General features: G+C 43.0%; 1 protein-coding gene across 1 annotated transcript in view; it reads right to left on the bottom strand.

The window, feature by feature from the left end:
- Positions 1-27,318, bottom strand: part of LOC126455984 (uncharacterized) — a gene marked incomplete at its 3' end in the record, with an annotated part of 1,226,620 nt that overhangs the window by 205,662 nt on the left and 993,640 nt on the right. The gene's annotated exons all lie outside the window — the stretch shown is intronic.

The raw sequence follows: 27,318 nt of genomic DNA, 5'->3' as shown, positions 1-27,318 counted from the left end.
GTGTATGTATGTCACACTAAAATGGAGTGCTGCATTGAATAAGATTTTTTGGCCTGCCATTATAATGTGTAGCTTGCTTTCTGAAGTCCCCTCGTAAAAAAGGAGGTGACGTGGTTCTCAGTTTCATAACTGAAATTGCTATTTGTTGTTTCTGACTACGACTTAACGCGCATATTTCTATTGAGCTTTAAGTAAATTTTTTACGATATTAAGAATTTCTGTGGGAAAACGAAGCCGTTTCAGTATACACTTCACAAAATCGTCAGGTGAAAGGGGGGGGGGGGGGGGCACGACACAACATACACAAACCAGAACTGGTTTTTATGTGGCTGAAAGATAAGATACAATAAAAAAATATTATATTACTGCACGTACTATTAACTTAAGAAGTATGACTGATAAACAATAGCTCGCACAACAATCACAACTGGACATACAGATGTGTAATTCATTCATAAAGACCGTCAATACTTGAGTATTTACCATCAGTCTGATAGCCTTTTAGTCTCTGATTAGCACTGGAGGCAGTAAAAGGAACAAGGAAGAACTGCGTTCCGAGTTTCGTCAGGCGTTTGTTCAGTAATCGTGAGCGGGCCGCGGGAATACTCAGTGATATTCAAGGAGAGAAGCCACAAAAAATCACTACTAGTCACAAGGAGTCCCACTATTTTATATTCAGATAACTCGTGCTCTGAGGCAAACCCAAGAACGTAGTACTTCTTTCGACATATACAGGGTGTTTCAAAATAAATATATGGTTTTTAAGGTTTTGTAGCATTTATTAGATACAAATTACAATAAATATTAGGCTTGTGCACAAGATAGTAGTGTTTTTGTTTTACATGTTGGTATTCCGGTCGCTATGGGTTTATTTTTCGATTGTCATTTTTATTTGTAGTTCACTGTTGCCATATGAGTTTACACACCGCCATTTGGAGATACTGAGTGAAGCTGAGGACGCTAGAAAGTGCGAAGTGAACAATTCTGAACATTTCCGACATAATCTTCTGTTTGAGTTCAATAGAAGGCCACCAACTCACAGTATCACTGGCACTTTTTCCATATATGCTGATGCCAGCAGCACGCGAACAGTTGGCCAACGTTGCAGCGTCCGAGATGCTCGTCCCCATGTGCCGGCTCATAACAATCAGCCTTTTGTCGTCAAAGTCGCGTATATCAGAGGCTCTCCCTGTTTGCGGCCCATATAGTCGGCAGAATGATTCGCAATTTGTCTCTGCTCTGCTTAAGCGTGGTATCCCAGGAGAAATTGTCAATACTCAAGGGATATGACTGGAACGATCACGCGAAGCAAAAACAGTCCAGTAAACATGATATCTAAAAAGCATACGTTAGGAACTATCAGCACTTATACAGCAGAAGAGGTATGTTTCAAAGTAGCATGATAAACAAGTGCTCATAGGTCTTACGGTATGCGCTCATGTTTACTGTCCACTTTTTCTTGTTTTCGTTCATACTACCTCCTCCCAAAATATGGAAAGCGAAGGTATTACAGTTGAAGAGATTTGTTTCACAGTATCGATGATAAAGAAGTACCCATAGCTCTTAATGTACTCCTTTTAGAGCCCATGTTTACCAGACTTTTTCGATTCGAGTGATCGTTCCGTGATGTCCTAAATGTTGACCATTCCTCTTGGGAATGTATCCATTACTTACTACGTCACGTGCCCACAGCAGTGGTGATAATGTTTTGGATCATCCGTGTATCTGGTAACATGACCTATAATTCCTTCTATATCGCAGGTTTTCCATAAGCCACACATTGTTATGTTAAAAGAAATACACATGCGTACACACTGCGTGTCCCTCGTAAGAGTCGTCACGTGGCGCAATGCCGTTTCTGCAGTGTGTAGCAGCGATCAGCCCAAAGGAATACTGCTCGTTAGGTCTTTCATGCGATGTCCAGTGACGGCGGGAAGTGTCAGCTTTTCCCCGTTACAAACAAAATTATTTCAAAACTGAATTTTGCGCGCCCATTCGATAAAGAGGTCCCAGTTTAGTCTACTGCGATACTTGTTTTATCTATATACAGTGTGGTCCAGTGATCGTGACCGGGCCAAATATCTCACGAAATAAGCGTCAAACGAAAAAACTACAAAGAACGAAACTTGTCTAGCTTGAAGGGGGAAACCAGATGGCGCTGTGGTTGGCTTTTTTAAAAATAGGAAACCCCATTTTTAATTACATATTCGTGTAGTACGTAAAGAAATATGAATGTTTTAGTTGGACCTCTTTTTTCACTTTGTGACAGATGGCGCTGTAATAGTTACAAACATATGGCTCACAATTTTAGATGAACAGTTGGTAATAGGTAGGTTTTTTAAATTAAAATGCAGAACGTAGGTACATTTGAACATTTTACTTCGCTTGTTCCAATGTGATACATGCACCTTTGTGAACTGAACACTTCTGAGAACGCTTGCTGTTACAGCGTGATTACCTGCAAATACCAAATTAATGCAATAAATGCTCAAAATGATTTCCGTCAACCTCAGTTCATTTGGCAATACGTGTAACGACATTGCTGTCAACAGCGAATAGCTCGCCTTCCGTAATGTTCGCACATGCATTGACAATGCGCTGACGCATGTTGTCAGGCGTCGTAGGTGGATCACGATAGCAAATATCTTTCAACTTTCCTCACAGAAAGAAATCCGGGGACGTCAGATTCGGTGAACGTGCGGGCCATGGTACGGTGCTTCGACGACTAATCCACCTGTCATGAAATATGCTATTCAATACGGCTTGAACCGCACGAGAGCTATGTGCCGGATATCCATCATGTTGGAAGTACATCGCCATTCTGTCATGCAGTGAAACATCTTGTAGTAACATCGGTAGAACATTACGTAAGAAATCAGCATACATTGCACCATTTAGATTGCCATCGATAAAATGGGGGCCAATTGTCCTTCCTCCCTTTATGCCGCACCATACATTAACCCGCCAAGGTCGCTGATGTTCCACTTGTCGCAGCCATCGTGGATTTTCCGTTACCCAATAGTGCATATTATGCCGGTTTACGTTACCGCTGTTGGTGAATCACACTTCTTCGCTAAACAGAACGCGTGCAAAAATATGTCATCGTCCCGTAATTCCTCTTGTGCCCAGTGGTAGAACTGCACACGACGTTCAAAGTAGTCGTCATGCAATTCCTGGTGCATAGAAATATGGTACGGGTGCAATCGATGTTGATGTAGCATTCTCAACACCGACGTTTTTGAGATTCCCGATTCTTGAGCAATTTTTCTGCTACTGATGTGCCGATTAACAGCGACAGCAGCTCAATCACCTACTTGGGCATCATCATTTGTTACAGGTCGTGGTTAACGTTTCACATTTGGCTGAACACTTCCTGTTTCCTTAAATAACGTAAGTATTCGGCGAACGGTCCGGACACTAGGATGATGTCGTCTAGGATTCCGGGCAGCATAGACAGCACACGCCCGTTGGGCATTTTGATCACAATAGCCATACATCAACACCATATCGACCTTTTCCGCAATTGGTAAACGGTCCATTTTAACAAATAACGTCCGCACCGGCGGAATGTCACGTGATACCAAGTAGTTATACGTTTGTGACTACTACAGCGCCATCTATCACAAAGCGAAAAATGTGGTCCAACTAAAACATTCATATTTCTTTACGTACTACACGAATATGTAATAAAACTGGGGGTTCCTATTTAAAAAAACGCCATCTAGCGGGCCAAGCATAGCGCCATCTGGTTTCCCCCTTCAAGCTAGACAAGTTTCGTTCTTGGTAGCTTTTTCGTTTGACGCTTATTTCGGTCACGATCAATGGACCACCCTATATATATATATATATATATATATATATATAAAAAAACAGCGGTGCTAAAACAAGAAGAACAGACAGTACTTCAGCAACGATAGCACCGCTCTGGCCCTCGTTGACTGCTACCGCCATGCAACAGCGCTGCTCGGTTGCTGCTGGCGTACTAGTCATTCTTGACGTTTTACTGTCTAATACATACCGATAAAAGGAATATCGCACTGAACTTACTTGGGATCGCTGAAACGGGAAACAAACCGATGCTTTTCGTCGACACAGGGCCTCGCAAGAAAGACGTGATGGGCAGTATTTCTTTGGAATGATTCCAGCTACAGATTCGAAATTGCAAATATCTGCCAAAAACCATGAAACATGCGCTTGACGACTCATTATACATAACTGCCAAACTCCACAGAAGATCATGATAACTTGTCGGACTAGCACTCCTGGAAGGCAGTAAATCGCGGAGGAATGGCCGAGCCCCGGTCTATGGAATTGTTTCCGGAATGTTTCCTTCATTCTTCATTTAAAATACGCATTACGATATTTTGGTTCCTTTGAGTCCATCTTCATGTTACTCTCTTCTTAACAGCAGCTATATGTGTCTTTGGGTTCTACCTTTAGTGTACTACACACTTTTAGTGTGATAAATGCTACACTTAAATAATATTACGATCAAAATAATTGGAGTCTGACATGCATAACTCAGCTGATAAGGACACAGTCTGCGAAGGGCTAAATTCTGGGTTAGAGCTTGGTCCAGCACTCACTTTTAACCTGTCAGGAAGTTTTAAATGAAATTATTTTGTGACTGAAAGCGGAATTTATACAGACATTCGTTCGAAGTTCTGTGCTTTGGACCCTGCACTGTCAGAAGAATTTTGACCCCAAAGGGTTTACACGCACTGCATTTCTCGTGACTTTTCGAGTTTGCCGACTTGAGAGTGGCCCGGGTCCAGCTGGTCGTTGTGGTCGGTCTCGGCAGCCTCTGGCGGTCGGAGGCGACTTTTAAGCGAGCGCGGATGGTGTCGACGCGGCGCGCCCGACAGGCCGGTACGGCGTCAAACTGGTTCCTCGCCGAAGTGAAACGGCCGTTCTGGGAAGGAGCGCTCCGAACTGCGCACCGCCGGCCGCCGCTCGACACGCGCCGGGAATGCGCCGCCACAGCCCTTTGCTGGAACCCTGACCCGCCTCCTGGCGAGGTTTTCCGTCCTCCGCAGAACGCAGCATAACGCCCTCCAAATGTGTCGTGGTCGACCTCTAGCGTTTACATCACTTCTATGAGAGACTGACCGTTATGAGACACTAAGCAGTGACAGCTAAGCTATTAAAAACGATACATAGGCTTCTAATTTGATCCAGTGGCGGAGAAACGCCGATCAACATAACCATATCACATGTATTCAGTTTCTACATCTACATTTACAAGGTGATTTTTTCCACTGTGTACTAACTCTAGGGGCTGATCCATGAGAGAATACTGAACAAAAAATCTCTAATGAACTTATGTCCGGAAATGCATGTTTGCACATTAGAGACCTTTTTTCAATCATACATGGTTACAGAGACTACTCTCTAATACACGCAAGATACTGTTCCCAATGTGGAAAGTCTGTCGCTACTAAGCCCGGCACACGCTGTAAGTGATAAGGATAGCAAAAATTGTCATGAAGAATGTTCCACACGGTCGTCTGGCTTACACTGTACTGGTGGCCAACTGCCTGATACCGACACGGCGGTCGCCTTCCATAACGTTTATCACATTTTCCTCCAAGTGTCATGTCCAAATATTTTGAGTACGTCCTTCGTGATTTCCCACTTCTTGAAACGATCCTGTCTCAGACAAACGGCGAAATACTGTTGCAAACCTTGAATGCTGTGGCTGTTGTGGTCGGGGATAGGTTTCCTGGTAAAACCTTGCTGCCCGCCTCCCGTTGCCATTCCCCTTTCCGTAAGTGAAGACCATGTCGGCAAGCTCCCGAAACGAATACGGAACCATTGTGTACAACGTTGTATCATATCCACTACAAGGTGAGTCAGCAAGAGAAGTTAATCGTGCACAACATTACCAATTACTATGGCAAGAGGCGGCGCTAGGGCACGACGTATGAGAGAAAGTACCACCCTCCAGGAGGAAACCAAGCATACTGTAACTGTGGCTGTATGGTACAGCGCGTGTTAGACCGTAGCCTTTGTAACAATGTATCGTTGAATAAATGATATCTAGCATGGAAACCATGCATTTCCGGATATAAGTTCATTAGACCTTCTTTGTTCCGTATCCTCTCATCGATCAAGCCCTACAGTTTGTACACGGTGGAAAAAAATCCCCTTTATACTTACCAGGCTACCTTACGGTGTGTGGTTCACGTTACTTTCGATACAACCATCTTTTCAGGTACTTTAGTTGGGTGGGTTCTGTCATGGAGACGCCACGAACTAACGGATCTTCAAATGGCTCTATAGGACTCAACGTCTGAGGTCATAAATCCCAACACTTAGAACTGCTTAAACCTAACTAACCTAAGGACATCACACACATCCATGCCCAAGGCAGGATTCGAACCTGCGAGCGCAGCAGCAGTGCGGTCCCGCACTGAAGCGCCTAGAACCTCTCGGCCACAGCGGTCGGCAAAGCTTTATTACACATACTGATGTCAACAGCTTCTTTGATGGTAGGATCCCAGGAGACAGATGCATGGGATAATATTACCGTATTATCAAACATAATCGTATGTTTCTTCATGACATTGTCTACGGCAACCGCAGATTTGTCGAAATCGCGATGTTGAATGAGGGGTCGGTTCTCTGTACAACGTTCTGAAATTGTTTCTGTTGACTGACCGATGTAGCTGCTAGGAAATTCACATCGTATTTTATAAATAATTTAATTATTCAGCCTACTAAAGTTGCTTATGCAGAAGGCGGCTACAAGGGTAGCAGGGGGTACGTGGGGTGGACTAGGCGGTTTTTTAGGTTATAGGGTCTCGGGAAACACTAAAAGGGCTTCAGTCTCAAAGGGTGTATGTCGAACACAGGGAGAACGTGGATCTTGGAACCATCGGCAAAACAACAGTAAATTGTCATAGCTGAATTGTGAAAATACCAGGGCTCCAAAAGCCGGAGATAAGTTCAGCTGAATTTTTTGCGAAAGACCCAACGGTGATCAGAAAGGACTGGCTAAATACAGTTGACGGTGGAGTATTTGTTGCTGTCAGAAGTAGTTTATCTTGTAGAGAAATTAAGCAGACATTTGCTGTGAGTTAGTCTGGGTAGACACCACTCTTGGCAACCGGAATAAAATACATAATAACTGGATCCTTTTACCGACCTCCCAACTTCAATGATACAATTGCTGAAAGGTTCAGATAGAACTTAAGTCTAATTTCAAACATGAACCCGACTCATACAATCATACGTGGTGGTGATTTCAACTTACCCTTGATATGTTGGCGAAAATACATGTTTACATCCGGAGGTGCGCATCACAAGCGGCTTGTAATGAAATTGCGTACTTATGGAATATCGTCCCAGTTTTGTGACTGGATTCGTGATTGACTGAGAGATAGGTGACAGTTCATAGTAACTGCCGGAAAGTCATCGAATGAAACAGAAGTCATTTGTGGCATTCCACAAGGTAGTGTTATAGGCCCTTTGCTGCTCCTTATCAATATAAACGATTTGGGAGACAATCCGAGCAGCAGTCTAATGTTGTTTGCAGATGATACTGTCATTTATCTTCTAGTAATGCCATCAGAAAATCAAAACAAATTACAAAACGATTTAGAAAATTGATAACTGACCCTATATAATGAAAAGTGTGAGGTCATCCGCAAGAGTGCTAAAAGAAATCCGTTAAACTTTGGTTACACGATAAATTAGTCAAATCTAAAGGCCACAAATTTAATTAAATACCTAGGAACTACAATTACGAACAACTTAAATTGGAAGGAACACGTAGGAAATGTCGTGGGGAAGGCGAACCAAATACTGCGCTTTATTGGCAGGACACTTAGAAGATGCAACGGATCTGCTAAGGAGACTGCCTCCGCTACGCTTGTCCGTCGCCTTTTTGAATACTACTCCTCGATGTGGAACCCTTACAAGATATCATTAATGGAGTACACAGAGAAAGTCCAAAGAAGAGTAGCACGTTTTGTACTACCGAAAAATAGGGACGAGAATGTCACGGATATGAGACAGGATTTAGGGTGGACATCACTGAAAATAGGCGATTCTTGTTGCGGCGGTATCTTCTCACGAAACACCAGCTTTCTCCTCCGAATGAGAAAATATTTTGTTAATGCCGACCTGCATAGGAAGAAACGATCATCAGAATAAAATAAGGGAAATCAGAGCTCGCACAGAAAGATACAGGTGCTCGTTTTTTTCCGCGCGTTATTAGAGTGTGGAATAATAGAGAATTATTGTGAACGTGATCTGATAAACCCTCTGCCAGGTACTTAAGCGTGATTTGCAGAGTATACATGTAGATGAGAGGAAGTAGTCGAAATCTCTGACGCGGCAAGATCTCCGTAAGGCATTTATTCAACAATAACGCTGCAAAAAACTTCGTTCTCATCTTTTCCACCTTCCCTGCTCCATTCACGATTGGACGCGGTAAGAGCTATTGTCGATAAACAACTGTATGAAGTCTACTTTCTCAGATTTTCTCATCGTCATCATTTGACGAGACGTATATGGAAGTAATATGTTGCTCGACATTTGATGGAGCGTACGCTCTCGGAATTGCAACAGTAAACCTGATTTTTAATTGCTAGCGTGATAGAACAATAATGTATCTCTTCGCCTATTTGTGCGCATTACGTTACATTTATTAACATTCATGGTCGAATGTCAGACCCTGTATCAATCGTCGATCATCTGCAGATCTTCCAGCATTTCACTACATTCTTTTAGCTTTTTAATATTCCCAACTTTCACGAATATACTCACGGAGCCTCCAACGTTATCTACTAGATGACTAACATAAACTGTAAAAAGTAACGGTAGCATAACGCTCTCTTGACTAACTCCCGGAATTAACAATAATGAGTTCTGTTTACACGGAAGACCTGAATCCATTAAAAACTCTACTTCATTATTCAGTAAGCTGGAATTTTGTTCACTGAATTACAATGCAGAATGCACATTGCAACGCCGGAAGTCAAGGTACGCAGCACGGGAATAAAATCTTAGAGAATCAATAATCTGCTGCATGAAAGATTACTGTGTGGTTCAGTGTCTAAGTTGACGAAATGTCGAACCATCAATCTTAAGATCCTGGATTTATTGTTCAGTTGGTCGTAGGATGTCTCTTTGTCACTTACCGCTTCTTTCAACTCCGGCAACGACCTGTCCGTGTGAAAAATGCCAAGTGCCAAATTGTGCAACTGCGTCTACATCTGCGTACATACTCCGTAAGTCACGATATGGTGAATGGCGGAGGGTACCTTGAATCACTTAAAGTCATTTCCTTTCCTGTTCCACTCTCAAATACAACGAGGGAAAAATGGCAGTCTATATGCCTCCGTACGAGCTCTAATTCCTCTTCCCTTGTCTTCGCGTTCTTCACACGAAGTGTACGTTGACGGCGTTAGAATCGTTCTGCAGTCAGCCGCAAATGCCAGTTTTCTAAATGTTCTGAATACTGTTTCGCGAAAAGAACGTCTCCTCGCCACCAAGAACCACTATTTTAGTGCGCGGAGCATTTCCGCAATACTCGCGTGTTACATGAAGCTACTGGTAACAAATATAGCAGCCCGCCTATCAAAGGAAGAAAACATTTACGATTATGCTGCTCGATATACTTGTCGGTGACTCCCGGACAACTGATCCGTTCCACTTTAGACAGGTCTACGAAGTGCATAACCAACCTTTTATCTCTGTATCTCATACTTCTTTCATCTAATGGCAGTTATAATAACTGTAATGGACAAAGGGTTAATAGTGACACATAATAGTTGAATTTAATTGCCCATTCGCTATAAACTTTAGTATTACGTTCTGCACTGCACAAGGACATTTAATTCAGATGACTTTTTAAGCTGAAATATGAGCTCTAATGCAAGAAAATTGCAATGAAAAATTCAAAATTACAGGTTCCAAATAGTTATTTTTGGAAAGTCATGGTTTGCATACAACTGTACTGTCACTTTATTACACAACCAGTTTCAGTCACAAACAGACGACCTTCAGATGTATTGTGACCGTAACAAATTAACGAGTATTGTGTATCACCGATTTCTGTACAACGAATTGCCTCTGCAAAGGGCAACGATTGTAGTTTATGCACGGCGATCCATCGATTTCTACGAATCGTGTGACAGTACCTCACCGCAACGCTTTATGGATGATAAATTGGTCGAAGGCGTCAGGTAGTGTGGCCTCCCCGTTATCGGACTTGAATCCTTTGCATTTCTGGCTGGAGGGAAATTTAAAGCTAATGGTGTATGTCCTGCCCATCGACAGCACGCAGACTGTACAGGAGCGCGTGATCAGTGGACGTGACGCAGTCCAAATGGTGCCATGTTTATCTGAAAGAGGGTGTGATTTACTGTGGAGAAGGCTCAAGTAACTCTGAGCACTATGGGACTCAACTGCTGAGGTCATCAGTCCCCTAGAACTTAGAACTACTTAAACCTAAGTAACCTAAGGACATCACACACATCCATGCCCGAAGTACGATTCGAACCTGCGACCGTAGCAGTCGCGCGGTTCCAGACTGTAGCACCTAGAACCGCTCGGCCACTCTGGCCGGCTGTGGAAAAGGGCTGAGGCGTATGTCAGGATGCATGATAACCACGTGCAGCGCTGCTGCCTATAGTGTTTACCTCAGCGTAACACACAGATATGAATGGGCTGACAGATTGGCCCATATCTCAACAATTATTGGTTTCCAGATATATCATTATAGAAACTTTTCCTCTAGTTTTAGGCATATTTGACACTTTTTTTAAATACTTTTGTTAAGCAATAGTAGATACGAAACGTGAAGACTAGAAAGAGCGGCTAAATAAAGAATTAAGCTAACAGTTCATATATGGATGGAACAGAAAAAAACTGTAAAAGTAGATAACAGTGCTTTCGGGCACGCATGTAGCCAGAAATCACACGCTTTAGTCGCGATGCCGGGGTCCCTCCCGCTGAAGGTTTATTCGCACCGCGGGCACGGACACCGGATCCAGCGCTGTGAAACAGGATCCTCGCAGCTCCACCAGATGGAGGAGCCATGATGCTGCGTCCTACGGTTGAAGCGCCTCCTTACTGTCTCTTTGCTACTTCACACCAACAGCTGAGGTCTTGTTTACATAATGACACCCTCAGTTTTCATTACGCGCATAAAGACTGCTTCATTCTGTACCACTGTTACTGCTACATTATACTAGGAGATTCTTGCCTTCTCCTCTCATGCGGGATGCACAGGCAACGTAGTCCGCGAAACTTTTCTTATTCCTGTTTTCATCCAGAGTATTTGGGCGGTGTATACCACACTACACTAAAGGAACGACCTTCTCTGTGGCTTAATGGTTTCCCGCAGCTAAGAGAAAGAGCATTAAACTGCTTCCTAAGTTTTTTCATACGGTATATACCCAAAAAAATATCACCTACTAGTGTAGTTTAACGCACTGAGCACTAGCTAGTGACACAGCCAAACCGAAACCGGCCACACTTGGACTGAAACCATGCGGTGGTACACCGGCCAACGTAAATGTGGTTTTAGGCGGTTTTGTACGACAAGTAGGCAAATGCTGGGCTTGTCTCCAATCAGACAATACAATCACACAGTACAAAGTTCATACGATTCGCAAACAGAAGGCGCACAGGACAAACCTCTGTTAGGTTATGTGACAACCGTGATGGAAAAAACAAAAACAAAAAGGAAAGACCAGTCAAATCATGAAGAAACAGGAGATCCGTTTTGACAGGAAAAACGTGAGGGAAGGAGGGAGGGAGGGAGGGGGGGAGTGGGGGGAGAGAGAGAGAGAGAGAGAGAGAGAGAGAGAGAGAGAGAGAGAGAGAGAGAGAGCGAGAGAGAGAGAGAGAGAGAGAGAGCGAAAGGGGGGGGGGGGAAGAGAGAGAGATTTAGAGAAAGATGTAGGGTGTTTTTTGGTCACATATTCCTACAGGAGCTAGTATTGGTTCAAATGGCTCTGAGCACTATGGGACTTAACTGCTGTGGTCATCAGTCCCCTAGAACGTAGAACTACTTAAACCTAACTAACCTAAGGACATCACACACATCCATGCCCGTGGCAGGATTCGAACCTGCGACTGTAGTGGTCGCGCGGTTCCAGATTGTAGCGCCTAGAACCTCTCGGTCACTCCGGCCGGCCTAGCATTGGTAAAAACTAGAAGAAAAGTTCCTATAATCATATTTCAGGGAACCTATATCTGTTTTTTTGATAGTGGAAGGAATATATATGTTTAACGTTCTGTTTTTAGAGACGAACCTGTTGAGATCTGGGTCAATCTGTCCTCTCCTTCCCATCTATCTATTACACAGAAGTGACACTTAGGCAGTGCTGCACGTGTTTACCACGCATCCACACACATCCTTAATTTAGCCTTACTTCGCAGTCAATCACACACTCTTTCAAGTTCACCCGACTCCATTCGGACTGCGTCACACCCATTGACCACACGCTCCTGTAACGTCTGCACATTGTCGGTGGGTTGCGCATATATCAAGGCCTTTAAATGCCCCTACAGCCAGAAATGCAACGGATTCAGGTCCGGTGAACGGGCAGGCCATGCTACCTGACATACTCGACCAATCCATCGCCCATCAAACGTTGCGTAGAGGTACCGTCGCACGATTCCTAGAAAGTGGGGTGGTCTCCGTCGTGCATAAAGTGCTGATTTTGTATTTCTGCAAGGGTAAAATTCTCCAATAGTCATGGTAAGTTATCGTGCGTAAATCGGTGATAAACAGCATCTATGAACCTATATGGCAAATTGTGGGGCTCTATGAGTCTATCACCGACTTTTCCGGCTCGTACACTGATATCGATACGATCGGGATTCCTTATCTCCATGATTGCTCGAGGATGCGCAGCTGCTGACGTTTGCGCATTGTGTTAATTTACTTCCGGCCGCGGTGGCCGAGAGGTTCTAGGCGCTACAGTCTGGAATCGCGTGACCGCTACGGTCGCAGGTTCGAATCCTGCCTCGGGCATGGATGTGTGTGATGTCCTTAGGTTGGTTAGGTTTAAGTAGTTCTAAGTTCGAGGAGACTGATGACATCAGAAGTTAAGTCCCATAGTGCTCAGAGCCATGTGAACCATTTTGTTAATTTACTGTTCCGCTTCCTGCGAATCCCGCTTCATGTATAAGTACTAATCGTCACAAGCAAGGCGGCCTACATCTCAACAGGTATTGATTTCCGGACATGCAAGTATAGAAACGTTTTTTCTAGCTTTGACCAATAATAACTCCTGTCGGAATATGTAACACTTTTCTTTAAACATCCCGTACAGAACAATCAACGACTGTAAAAATTTACAGAGTTCAGACAATATATGAGAATAAATAATGCAAGGAAAGCTCAACGAAAAATTCGTTGAGGTAATCCCAATCTGGATATGATGCAAGAGGACAAAAACTCGAAAGAAAACATTGAACTGACTGACGAAAAGGCAAGCTTTGATATTTTAGGTTTTCTGTTAAAAAAGAAACTATTCGGCAGGAGAAGAAGAGGCGTCTGCATCATTCCTCATTCATCCACATTAATAACGTCAGAGGCATTATAGTTTTCCAAAATGAATTCGTAAGAGCGCTACAGAGCGTTTGAAAATTCCGGTTACAAGCATTTAAGACTGCTAGAGGAGACTGAGTATACAATACTGTGAGTAGTAACCCAATTCCGAAAACGTACCGTTATCGCTGAATTACCATTTCAGATCATACTTTTAACTCATCCCTTTCTGTTGAGGGTTGGAGCATCGTCTTGGATTGGCGAGGGTAGAGCCGGCCGATGTGGCCGAGCGGTTGTAGGCACTTCAGTCCGGAACCGCGCTGCTGCTACGGTCAGGTTCGAATCCTGCCTCGGGCATGGATGTGTGTGATGTCTTTAGGTTAGTTAGTTTTAAGTAGTTTTAAGTCTAGGGGACTGATGATCTCACAAGGGAACCTCCCCATATCACCCCCCTCAGATTTAGTTATAAGTTGTCACAGTGGATAGGCCTTGAAAAACTGAACACAGATCAATCGAGAAAACAGGAAGAAGTTGTGTGGAACTATGAAAACAATAAGCAAAATATACAAACTGAGTAGTCCATGGGCAAGGTAGGCAATATCAAGGATCGTGTGAACTCTCAGGAGCGCCGTGGTCTTGTGGTTAGCATGAACGGCTGCGGAACGAGAGGTTATTGGTTCAAGTCTTCCCTGGAGTGAAAAGTTTAACTTTTTATTTTCAGACAATTATCAAAGTTCAGGCACTCACACATAATCAACTTCGCTCTCCAAAATTCCAGGACATCTTCAGATTTGTTTGGACATATGCAGGATTTGACGGTCTACACGCGGAAAAATTTGAAAACGTTAAAAACATATGTTTTGACAGAGCGCAGGGAAAACTGTGCGACTGTGAAACTGTTGCATTCATTTGTTGCAGTTTATGTGACAAATTCTTATGTTTTCTTCACTTTTTTGGGAGTGATTATCACATCCACAAGAAGACCTAAATCGGGCAAGGTAGAAGAATCTTTTTACCCCTTCGCCAAGCGTACAAGTTAGGTGGGCCGACAACCTATATTCCTGTCATGTGACGCACATGCGTATAGAATATATCAGACGTGTTTTCCTGTGGAGGAATCGGTTGACCTATGACCTTGCGATGAAATGTTTTCGGTTCCCATTGGAGAGGCACGTCCTTTCGTTTACTAATCGCACGGTTTTGCGGTGCGGTCGCAAAACACAGACACTAAACTTATTACAGTGAACAGAGACGTCAATGAACGAACGGACAGATCATAACTTTGCGAAAATAAAGAAAATAATCTTTTCACTCGAGGGAAGACCTCTCGTTCCGCAGCTGCTCACGCTAACCACGGGACCACGGCGCTCCTGGGCTCACATTATCCTTGATTTGCCTATCTTGCGTTTGGACTACTCAGTTTGTATATTTTGCTTATTTTTTTCATAGTTCTACACAACTTCTTCCTGTTTTCTCGATTGATCTGTGTTGAGTTTTTCAAGGCCTATCCACTGTGCCAACTTATAACTAAATCTGAGAGGAGTGCGATGGGGAGGTTCCCTTGTCAGATGTTAAGTCCCATAGCGCTCAGAATCATTTGAATCATTTGCCAGGGTAGACACATTTGTGTTGTACTTACGACTTACGAATTATAGCTGCAGCTGGGACTGAAAACCGTCAAATATTGGGAAAGGCACAAAAGAGGTGTTTCGTATATGCGTTAAAACTGAGTGTGTTTCTAAAATACTCAACATTAGTAAATGAGCTTGCGTTAATAGCGTTTCATGGCATGGTGAATGGTCTCTTCTCTGAATTTAGCTTCAAATAAGAGGTATAATTAGTTTCTGACAAACTTCGGTGTAAAATTCGTCTACGTCTACATTTACGCTCCGCAAGCCACCTTACGGAATTTGAAGGGAATAAGGCACCAAGTATCCCTCTCTTAACCTCTTCCTTTACTGTTCCATTCGCTGACGGTGAGCATGAAGAACGAGTGTCATAACACCGATAAGCTATGGCATGCTTCACAAACTTGCTGATCTTGGAAGAAGCAAAATGTTGCATGTTTCTTCTCCGAGTGTGCTCCCCCAGTAGACCTCTCCGTGATGCGCAACGCCTTCCTTGTAGCTACTGCCGCTGGAACTTGATGAGCACAACAGTGATGCTGTCATGCTTGCTAAACGAACCCATGACGAGACACGCTGCTCTTCTGTGGATTGTCTCATTACTCCTTCCAAGCGAAGTAGCCCCAATGATTAAGAAACTGGACCCGTATTAAGGAAGAGGACGGTGGTTCAAATTCCTGGTTGCTCATCCAGATTGAGGTCTTCTGTAGTTTCCCTAAATCGCTTAAGGGGCGACCTTTATGAAATCGATGGAAAATGTCAGTTTATTTTTTATGTATTAGTAGAACTCGCGGACAATAAATTCCCGAAGTTCCAATAATAAAATGGCATCCGAAATGCCTGAACAACTGAACTTCCATTCATCATCTATGTCAAATTAGATGGTATAAATTCCTACAGGCTCAGAGGGATAACAACCCATACATTGACAAGGAGAGGCTTCCAAATTGGATCTTGGATATTGTCAAGCCCACTTACAGGTTCCTAGGTTCGGAAAAAAAGTGTGTGTATGGAAAAACGCAGAATCCAAATAAGTCTCTAAATTCACTTATATGGAAACGATGCCCTACAACCACATTTTTATCTAACATAGTTGTCAGTGTTGCAACTTACGATGCAATTCTTATGTTTGATGATGGTAACGTACACAGGATGAAGGTTTTCGAGAGAATGGGCTTTAAAGTAGTCTCTCTGCAGCTGAAAAGTCAGTTGAAGACCTGGTGAAGGAAAGGAGGCAGAAAACAAGGAAACCAGAAGAGAAGTCTTGAAGGGATAGAGAACCCTGAGTAAAAATCTCGGGCCTTTTGAAGAGGTGACGTCAGAAAAAATAATAGTTTTGAACTATAAAATGCATTTTCTGGCAATAATATGTTCTAAAGCTTATGTACCTTTTTCTCAGAATCTATGAAAGTTAGAATCATGAAATTTTGTACATTTATTTCTAGAAACCCAATAAAGAAACCCACCAACAGTTGCCTCAAGAGTAAATTTTGAAATTATGAATGTAAACTGAGTAATGGGGCAAAATGCTTGGAATTTTACACGAATTTTATATTATACTTACAGAAGAGTAGTTTAAAAATTATTAAAACTCTACTTTTTGACGTAACCAGAGAACCTCATGAGGGAAGCTTACTGTATGCAAAGAAACTGAACAGAGAAAATTTTGTACAAATCTCTTGAACAGGTTCTCATAAAAACTTACATATATTATTTCTTGAAGTAAAAGGCTTATATTTCATAAAAAGAAAAATGTATATAATCCAAGGAGCTTAACAGTTAATGTGTTAACGTCACGCAAAGCACAGTACAAAATTTCATTGTCGTATCTTCAAAATTGTGGAAATCGTTCATCTTTTAAACAGTGTTTGTATTTCATGCATGTCTGCACCCATAAGGCAAATGTCTGGATGTTTCCTTTGAAAATACCCAGCCGATTGCCCTTCCCATTCTTTGGCAACGCGAACATGCATTGCATCTCTAATAACCTTAATGACAACGAGACGTTAAAACGTAGCCTTTCTTTCTGTTAATACTGATAACAGACTTCATCTTGCAAAGGAAGGGAAGCTTAATTTATGCTCTTTCCTTACTAGCTGTGTTCAGCATCATATTCTCGTGACAAGCCTCTGAACCTGTTGAAACACCGCTTATTTTTGTTCCGATAATTTGTTTGTAACCTACAAGAAATAAGATACAAGCATAAAATACATTCTTCGATTCATTCTTCTACCTCCAACATAATTTCTTAACTTGTTATCATCAGTGAAAAATAGCCAATAATCGTACTAGAATTCGCTAACCCAACAGCCAGTCGTGCTAACGCACCGCTTCCAGAACTCGGGGAGGTGAGCCTGCCCAGAATCGCTGTAAGATGGCAAGAACTATGCCCCTTACATGAAGTCATTAAAGATCACCTAACTCACGTTGAGCGAACTGTAGGGCTAAACAAAAATTTCTGACAAGGCACAATGCATCTTATAGAGGGTATAGTATGGACGTATTGGAATAATTAATGTCAGGTGATGGTTTTAAAGTAATTCACATGACATGAAAACTTTATGGAAATGCATCGATTTACTGGAGGCTAGTTAACCCCAGGGAAGTATTTGAGTTGACCACGGTGCGAGGCTGGGGAGTGGCAAAGGGAAGCGACGATAGGCAGCTTAGGGTGGCTCAAACTCTTGAGAAAGCGGTAACGGGGCGTGGCCTCCAGCTGCCTTAAGATGAGTGACAATAAGGGGGGGGGGAGTGGTTGACCCCATGCTGGTGTACTGGGAAGCAGACGGAGAACTCGTACGCCTGTTGATAAATGTCCGTCGCCCCGTTTTCAGTGAAACATGCGAGAAAGCCACACAAAGCTATGGTGGAGCAGTCAACAGAGGTCAAAATGTGTGTGTTCATGACTATAGCAACTTCACACTGAATTCACGGTCCGCAGAGTCTGAAGTAAATCAGGTGAAGAGCGACAGAATGAAATACGCCGGCCTCCGATGGGAACGTAGTACCAAGGAATTTGAAGTACTCTCCTGGGAGTCAGAATTCCGGAAAACTTGGTGTTTGTGCAGATGCTAACCTTGATGGGTGGCCTGGGAGGAGCTAAATAGCAGAAGTTGAGAGGAAGGGAAATTTTGTGGGAATTTGTTCACTTTCCAGAGCAGGCATTGGTCAGCACTGGGAAGCGACACATAATTAACGCGACTTCCGCTGCAGTTGGCGTAAGTGATTTTGCTGGAGGGGAAACCGAGGTGAAGAGCGAACTGTGGGAAGTCTCTGTAGTGGTCTTCTGTTCCCAGCTTGCCAAGAGTGTGAACGTGGCGTTCTTTACTCAGCTTGCCTGTAAAACAGTGAGCATCTCTGCAGTTTAGGACTTGGCAAACGGAACGATTGAGCTTGGAGATAGAAAGTTTTCATTCAGCTATGTACTGAGCAAGATGGCTAGAAGTGAATAGATGAGTGCAGCCTTGCAGCACCACGAGGTCGGCCAACGTCCACATAACCATGCCGCGCCGCCACACTGAATTCGGTGATATTGCACCCGCTCTGGCCACTGATTAATTTGTTGGATCACATCGGCAAAGTTTCCACGAGGGTTTCATGGGCTGTGTATTGTAGAATTCTTCTCGCACTTCGCATTACGCCTGGATCAGTCGATAGGAATTACTTTTGACTTATTGCGCTTTACTCCATGCAAACGAAATTTATTACCACTGCCTGTCAGGAGAGTCATGTAATGTGACGATTGAAGGTTGTGAGTTAAAATAAATCTTTCTTAATTAATTTTTTGTTCAACATTTACATCTGGTGTTCAATAGCTGAATATAACATCAATGTGGACACGTTTTTAATTAAAAACGAACAATTCTGAATCAATTAATGTCAACACTGTCACCGCAGTTCAATCAGGAGTCGTAGGGCCTTATTACTTTCTTTGTGTTGTCCGACATTGCGGCAGTTTTGCACTCTCTGTTGATCTGTTAGTCAATTACCTGGGGTGAACACACACCAAAACCAGATAAGTGATGGGTGGGGTGTTACATCGAATCCAGCTCGCTGGTTAAAGACGAGGACTGTTGAACCGGACAGTCTGGATGTAGTTTTTAGGCGGCGTCCCTCATCCAGTTAGGTAAATACTGGGCTGACGCATACGCCTTGCCTCAGATACACGCTAAGCCAACATTTAAAAAGCGTTCTCCCACTTGAACATCTGATTTACTCCACATGTAGTAGAAGATGGAGTACACAGGTACCTTCCTGTGGGAATGGTGGCGCCAGGAATTTCACCCGGCCAGTAACTATCACCAACTTTGTCAAAACCAGTACAACAATCGACCCCGTAAAGCAACGGGAAATAAGTAATAGGATCCTGCTAGCTACTCAGATTTAAAAACTGGTTTTCTCACAGTAAATCCATTTTACCACCACTCTTTTCTTTAAAGTTCACACTCTGACAGGACACTTCCCTAGAGTGTTATAGGAATTATACTCTTTTTACACCCTGAGACACAGGAAGAATTTTAATTGTCTTGCAGAACCCACAATATCTACAATAAAAAGTGTCTCTCCATTCACTCAAAAATACGACACTACAATACAGTAATCAAGCCCGAAGCACTATATGCCAGCGAAACACTCACACTCCATAGAAACGGCGACCTGGAAGGCATCCTGAAAGAGGAACGCAAAATTATCAGAAAGATTCTTGGCCCAAAAAGAACTGAAGATGGATACAGGTTACAGTCTCGGAAAACTACAGAAAAATTGTCTAACCTCGCCGCAGACATCCGGAAAAGAAGACTAAAATTTTACGGTCATATCCACAGACTCCCAACACCCAGACACTCCCACAAAATTTTAATATACATTGAAAAATTGAAAACCATACCCTGGATAAAAGAAACCAAAACAGATCCAGCAAATGCACAAATAAATTTTTCAGAAGTTATAAACAAAAATGTATACAGGCAAAAAAATCAATAGTTGGAAAGTACAACCCGAGAATGAAGTTTGCAAGAGACAGGGGACAAAATGGACAGAGGAAAGAAAGAGAATTCATGGGGAAAGAATGAGAGAAGTTTGGAGAATTAAAAAATTGAATCGGAAAAGCTTTGCGTGATCCGTATGGGTCCAATCGCACATAATAATAATAATTGTCTTGCAGATGGTAAGCTTTCACTGTTTTCTTGTTGACAGATTTTCATGTTTCTTACCTATGCAGAGGCCGAATTCCTAGTGTTGACAGCACCATCGTAGGTATGTGTCATCTCTTTCTCTCCTCTTCAATTCGTTTTCCTCTCCCCTCCATCCCCCCATCCAACCCCACCTTCTCAACTTGTCACTTCCTGATTTTCATTGGATGAAAACACCAGTCATACCGTATGACTACAAATTTGTAATAAGAAGAGAAGACGAATACGGAACGGTCACAATAGTCTTATTGTCAAAAAGAAGGTTAACAGTTTTCTTTACGAGAACATGCTGAAACGTAATGCCTCAGAATTTTTTATGTGCAAACTGTTTTCTTTAAAAAGCTTCAAGAGCTTCCACATAAGAAATCCGGAGGCGCTACTTTTCATGACGCCACAGTAATAAGCGTATCACCATGTAACATTATGTGACACGTTACGAAATTGACGTCGCCGGCCGATGTGGCCGAGCGATTCTAGGCGCTAGAGTCCGGAACCGCGCGACTGCTACGGTCGCAGGTTCGAATCCTGCCTCGGGCATGGATGTGTGTGATGTCCTTAGGTTAGTTAGGTTCAAGTAGTTCAAAGTTCTAGGGAACTGATGACCTCAGATGTTAAGTCCCATAGTGCTCAGAGCCATTTGAAACATCTGAAATTGACTTCGGAGCCCCAGAGATCACAACAGTAGGAACATGGTAACTCAGGTCACATTTCAAGTATGTTTGTTGACACAGTGTTCGTATCTGCGTTTGATAACAACGGACAGTCAAACGGCTGTATTCCCATTCAAACAAGCAACCATTGTTTAGCAGCTATGCGAGCGCTTGTCTATTTTTTTACGTCCGCATGCACACGTCTGTAGGAATGCCCATGAAGCGCTTGTACGAAGCTTTGTTGGATGTAATGCTTCGAATACAAGACTGTGTAATATAGATGAATGTTGTATTTAGTTTTTTGTATTGATACAAAATAAAGGGAAAGGCAAACCTACTGGGGACTCATTTCATATTTGTCTCGAAAATTATGAGTAGCTCTTCTGACCCCTAGTCCTTACGATAATGCGAAAAAAATTTGCACTTCATTCGATACGTTGACACACAGCACGGCAAAAAAAGGGAAAAAACAAAAAAACAGCACCATCAGTACTTACAGTTAAATTTCCGCGTTGTGTTCCTAGACAGACCAATCGGGGCCAACCGACCACCGTGTCATCCTCAGCCGATGGTGTCTTCGGATGCGACATGGAAGTGCACGTGCTCAGCACATCGCATACCGGGTCGTTGCCAGGTTTCTTGACCTTGGAACCGCCTCTAATCGGTGCTGTAGTTGACTTCATGAGGCTGGCTGCAAATGGCTCTGAGCACTATGGGGCTTAACTTCTGAGGTCATCAGTCCCCTATAAGTTGGAACTACTTAAACCTAACTAACCTAAGGACACCACACACATCCGTGCCCGAGACAGGATTCGAACTTGCGACCGTAGCGGTCGCGCGGATCCAGAATGTAGCGCCTAAAACAGCTCGGCCACCCCGGCCGGCGGCTGGCTGCATCCTGTACCAGGCCGCCCACGGAGGAAAACCCTGGTAGTACCAGAGATCGAACGCGGATTCCCCACATGGCACTCAGCCGTGCTGAGTACCGTTTTTTATTTAAGTAACTTTTTTGACAGAAACCTTTGACATAGGATCCACAGTTCTTGTTTCACATGCATTAGAGATACACCGCTACGGAAGCCGACGTCATCTATACTCCCTTTGCTGGTAAAGTTTTCGTGTCGAAAACTTCTGGCAGTCCTGTTGAGCTATGTCAACTGCGGGCAGCAGTAGTGCACTGGAGTTCTTCGGGAAGTGGTCTTGTCGTATGATATGTGTTGATGGAGAACATTTGCAATATGGGTGAAACCTTGGTTTCTCATTTACATTATGACGCAAGCCACAGCTCCGGTAGCGAAAGTACATGTTGATACATCTACTTCCCTTCAACTTGGTGTCATCGCATGCGCCTTCTGCGACTCAACCCTAGCGCCTCCGCGGCTCGCCCACACGGGTCGCCTCGTGACCGCAGAGGTGATGAAGCCTCAAGTGTCAGCCCGGTGTACCCCTGAGCGAGCATGACTAGCGCCGTATCGCCGGCTGATGCACTATGCATGAGCCCGTACGACCGCTCGACACGCCCTGAATTGCAGCCGGATTGGCGTGTGAACGCCTCCCGGCTGTGGCCGCGCTAGCTGGCACGTTCACGGCCACAGAGCCGTCAGGGAGCCTCGCAGACTCGCTCGGAAGCTGTGGCGACGACGCATCAAGGAGACGTGCGTACTGTCGACTGATGTCACATGATGACCGAACAAAGCTATAGAAGTTTTCTTCTTCTTTCGTTTCACCCTCTTTGGGTTACGCTGGATCAATCTTTTCTTTGTGCGTTGTTCTTTTCTTATAGAAGTTTTATTCATCCATGGATCTCTTTTACAGGGAAAAAGAGAATGGAGACGACCATTCTGGCTTTCGGGAAACGTAAGGACATGACAGAAACAGTTCCGACGTCACGACTGATAATGGACACAATGCTTAGGAAAAAAGGGATTAGCCGACCTGTAAAAAGCGTTCGACATTGTTAAATGGTTGAAGATGTTCGAAATTCTGGGGAAAACAGGAGTAAGCTATAGGGATGGACGGATAACGAACAACATGCACAAGAACCAAAAGGGAATAATAAGAATGGAACACCAAGAACTGAGCGCTCCGATTGAAAAGGGTCCCTACTATGCAGCCTATAAACTGAAGAAGGACTAGCGGAAACGAAGGAAAGCTTGAAGAGTGGAGTTAAAATCCAGGGTGAAAGGATATCAGTGATAAGATTTGCTGTTGACATTGCTATCTTCAATGAAAGTTAGAAGAATAACGGTACTTGCCGAATAGCATAAACAATCGAATAACTACACATTATGAGCCGGCCGCGGTGGTCTCGCGGTTAAGGCGCTCAGTCCGGAACCGCGCGACTGCTACGGTCGCAGGTTCGAATCCTGCCTCGGGCATGGATGTGTGTGATGTCCTTAGGTTAGTTAGGTTTAAGCAGTTCTCAGAAGTTAAGTCCCATAGTGCTCAGAGCCATTTGAACCATTTGAACTACACATTATACATTTGGAGTACAAATTAGGAACTGACAGTAAAGTAAAGAAAGACGTAAGTTATGAAGAGTAACAGAAATAGACAGCGTTAAACTTAACACTGAAATCGGGGACCATAAAGTAGACCAAGCTGAGGAATTCTATTATCCTGGAAGCAAAATTACGTGCGGCGGACTAGGAGGACTTAACTCGGACTAGCACAGCCGTAGAGGGCATTCCTGGCCAAAGAAGCCTCCTACTATCATTGTCTTCAATTTGAGAAAGAAATTTGTGAGAATGTACGTTTGGAGCACAGCGTTGTATGGAAGTGAAAAAAATGGTTCAAATGGCTCTGAGCACTATGGGACTTAACATCTATGGTCATCAGTCCCCTAGAACTTAGAACTACTTAAACCTAACTAACCTAAGGACAGCACACAACACCCAGCCATCACGAGGCAGAGAAAATCCCTGACCCCGCCGGGAATCGAACCCGGGAACCCGGGCATGTATGGAAGTGAAACATAGACTGTGGGAGAACTGAAGAAGCGTTTGAGATATGGTGCTACAGAAGAATATTGGAAATTGGATGGGCTTATAAGTTAAAGGGCACCGGCCTTGTCGCAGTGGATACACCGGTTCCCGTGAGATCACCGAACTTAAGCGCTTTCGAGCGTGGTCGCCACTTGGATGGGTGACCACCCAGGCCGCCCTGCGCTGTTGCCATTTTTCGGGGTGCACTCAGCCTCTTGATGCAAACTGAGGAGCTACTCGACTTCGGTCAAGAATACCATCATAACGACCGGGAGAGCGGTGTGCTGACCCCACGCCCCTCCTATCGGCATCCTCGACTGAAGATGACACGGCGGTCGGATGGACCCGGTAGGCCACTCGTGGCCTGAAGACGGAGTGCTGTAAGTTAAGGAATGAGAATGATTTCCGTAGAATCGGGGAAAACAGAAAGTATGGAACACACTAAAAAGAAGAAGAGGTGACAGGAAGACAGGACATACGTTAAGACATCAGGGAATAAATTCCATTCCAATAAAGGAAATTGTAGAGGCTAAAAACTGTAATGCAAGGCAGAGACTGTAATATATCCAACAAATAATTAAAGGGGTTCCAGGAAGACAGGACTTACGTTAAGACAATGCAAGGCAGAGACTGTAATATATCCAACAAATAATTAAAGTGGTTCCAGGAAGACAGGACTTACGTTAAGACATCAGGGAATAAATTCCATTCCAATAAAGGAAATTGTAGAGGCTAAAAACTGTAATGCAAGGCAGAGACTGTAATATATGCAACAAATAATGAATCACGTTGCGTGTAAGTGCTGCTTCGTCACCAACATTATTCAGTATCTAAGTGGATGACATTATCAGAGAATGGAAGGGAGATAGAAGACTATCACGCATAAATTTTTGGAGGATTAAACGTATTAAGACCATGTTATTTGCGAATGATCAAGTTATCACGCTAGACAGCGAAGATAAATTACAAATGGCATTACATAAACGAAATGAGAAAAGCGCAAATTGCAATCTGTCTATATCTGTAAGTAAATCTAAAACAATGGTCTTTTTAGATATTCACCCAGTAAGAACAAAAACATTACTCAATAATAAACCGATGGGACATGTAGACCATTTCAAATATTTAGGATGTGACGCATCATATGATTAAGATATCGATATACAGAAAAAATTAATACTTACTAGCGTATTTGTAGCGCAATAACGAGAATATTTAAGGGCAAAACAAGGAACGAGACACAACTGAAATTTTATGAAGTCTCTGCAGTTTCCACTTTACTGTATGGAGCGGGAAGTTGGACACTGAGAAACAAAGGTTTTCGGCAGCTAGAAGCATCAGAAATGAAATTTCTTATAGCTGTGAAAGGCTGCTCTAGGGAAGATAAATTATAAAAGTAGTAATAACAGAAGAATTAGGAATGCAATCAATAACCCAAAAGGCAATCCAAGACAAAGAAAAATGGAGGGAACATGTACTTCGTACTCCTCTTCAAAGACTGCCTAAACTACGGCAGCAGCGGATTATAAGCCACGGGGAAAGAGAAATGTAGGAAGATCGAGAAAGAGATGGTGAGTCTGGAACAGGTTTTAAGTCTAACCCTGGAGTTACAGCATAAGAAGAAGAAGAAGAAGATACGCAATTTATTTTGTTTTACCCTTAAAAAATAAAATTTGCATATTTATTGGGTATATTGCTACAATAATTTATCATCTGAATACAGAAATGTTACGTTTCCAAGGAAAAAAATCCCAATAAAATAAAATAAATGCGTGTGTGACCGTTAAAATAGTGATAGTGAACAAAACAAGTGTTTTAATACATCCAATATAGCAGTAAACAACACGACAGAGCAGGAAATACGCAAAACTTTATAAAGTATGGTTCTTACAACACTATCAGCATATCATATCAGGCAGAATAATCGAAAACCCATTGTAGGCAGCACAGTTTGTGTACACAACGTGAATTATATGCTTACTGTAATGATGATAAAATCTTTGCTCTGTGAATAAATTCCTTTGGGCACTCTGCTACTTCATTCTGCGAAGCTAGGCAGGATCTAAAAAACAAACCGAGCGAGATGTCGTAGCGTTTAGCATACTGGACGCGCATGCGGGAGGGAGAAAATTCAGATCCCAGGCGAACCATTAAGATTTAGGGTGTCTGTATTTACCCTAAATCACTTAAGGAAAAGAACGGGATGCCTTTTTTCAAAGGGCACCACCGAATTTCTTCCCTGTCTTTCCTCCTCCGAGTTTGTGCTCCGCCTCTAACGACCTCGTCGTCGACGAGACCTTAAATCTTAAATTTCATTCCTTACTTTTCCTATGAAATAAAAACTGGCGTTTCGACCGACTTGCAGTGTTCCTCCCCAGAGTGACGAAATTCATAAGTCCCTATGGCAGTCTTACTACAAATTACATCCTTTCCTGGTCGGCATATAACAGCCAACTATTTTTGGATGTCGTAAGCAGTCTAAAGTCAAGAAACCGTTGGTGGGCTGATGGAAAGGGAGGCTATTGATATATAATACTCTCCTGATCTGAGGAGGAGCACTGCAAATCGGTTGAAACATCGGTCTACTTTACAGAACTGACGTAGCCGTAGGGAAAAAAAACCTATTGAAAATGAAGCTGACTGCGATCGTGGATTATTATCCCAGAAAAAGTAAATCCCTCAAACGTAGCAAAGATATAAAAATGTAAAGGAAGTTCGTCGCCACGAATAGTGACTCGCATTTTCGTCCAGTTTAAGCTCGTACTTTCATTACGCGTCAAAAGGCGATTGGTTCATTGGTTTGTAAACCGAAATGAAAAGATATTAAAAATATATTAAAAACTTTGCGTTGTTAAAGCTGCCAATTTTCTGTAGCAGAGACAAACGAAATTAGCAGACCGTTTCGCTAACTTTGGACAAATGTTAAACCATGCTAAATTGAGACTTCTAACCGTAATGCAGTCGGTTTGTCAGACGTCTAATTTTTAGCCTTTCAAAGGAAAACATTACTCTCGACTATGACACAGTGTTTTCTTAACTTAAACAGTTCCGAAAGTACCTAGTAAAGAAAACGTATTAATTCTGTGTACATTTCTGTTAAAGGTAGTGATAAAGTAGTGTTGAACCAAGGCTGCGTAACTGGTCGTGTATTTGATCACTGCATCCAACGGCTTATGGAAAGAGGTGCCTCCGTATGATGTGAGAGCACTGTATCTATAAATTACCAGATGTGCCTGTTTGATTATTCACTGCATTAACGTAACCATTGATTGCAAGGAGTAAAATCTCTCAGTTCACGTGAGATACTTTCCTAGCCACAAAAAGAATAAAATGAGAATACTTTAAATCTGATGTATT

Source organism: Schistocerca serialis, chromosome 2 (assembly GCF_023864345.2).
Source record: "Schistocerca serialis cubense isolate TAMUIC-IGC-003099 chromosome 2, iqSchSeri2.2, whole genome shotgun sequence".
Taxonomy (NCBI): Eukaryota; Metazoa; Arthropoda; class Insecta; order Orthoptera; family Acrididae; genus Schistocerca; species Schistocerca serialis.
Note: the sequence above shows the minus strand (reverse complement) of the source record. Positions and strands in the feature narration are given on the sequence as shown.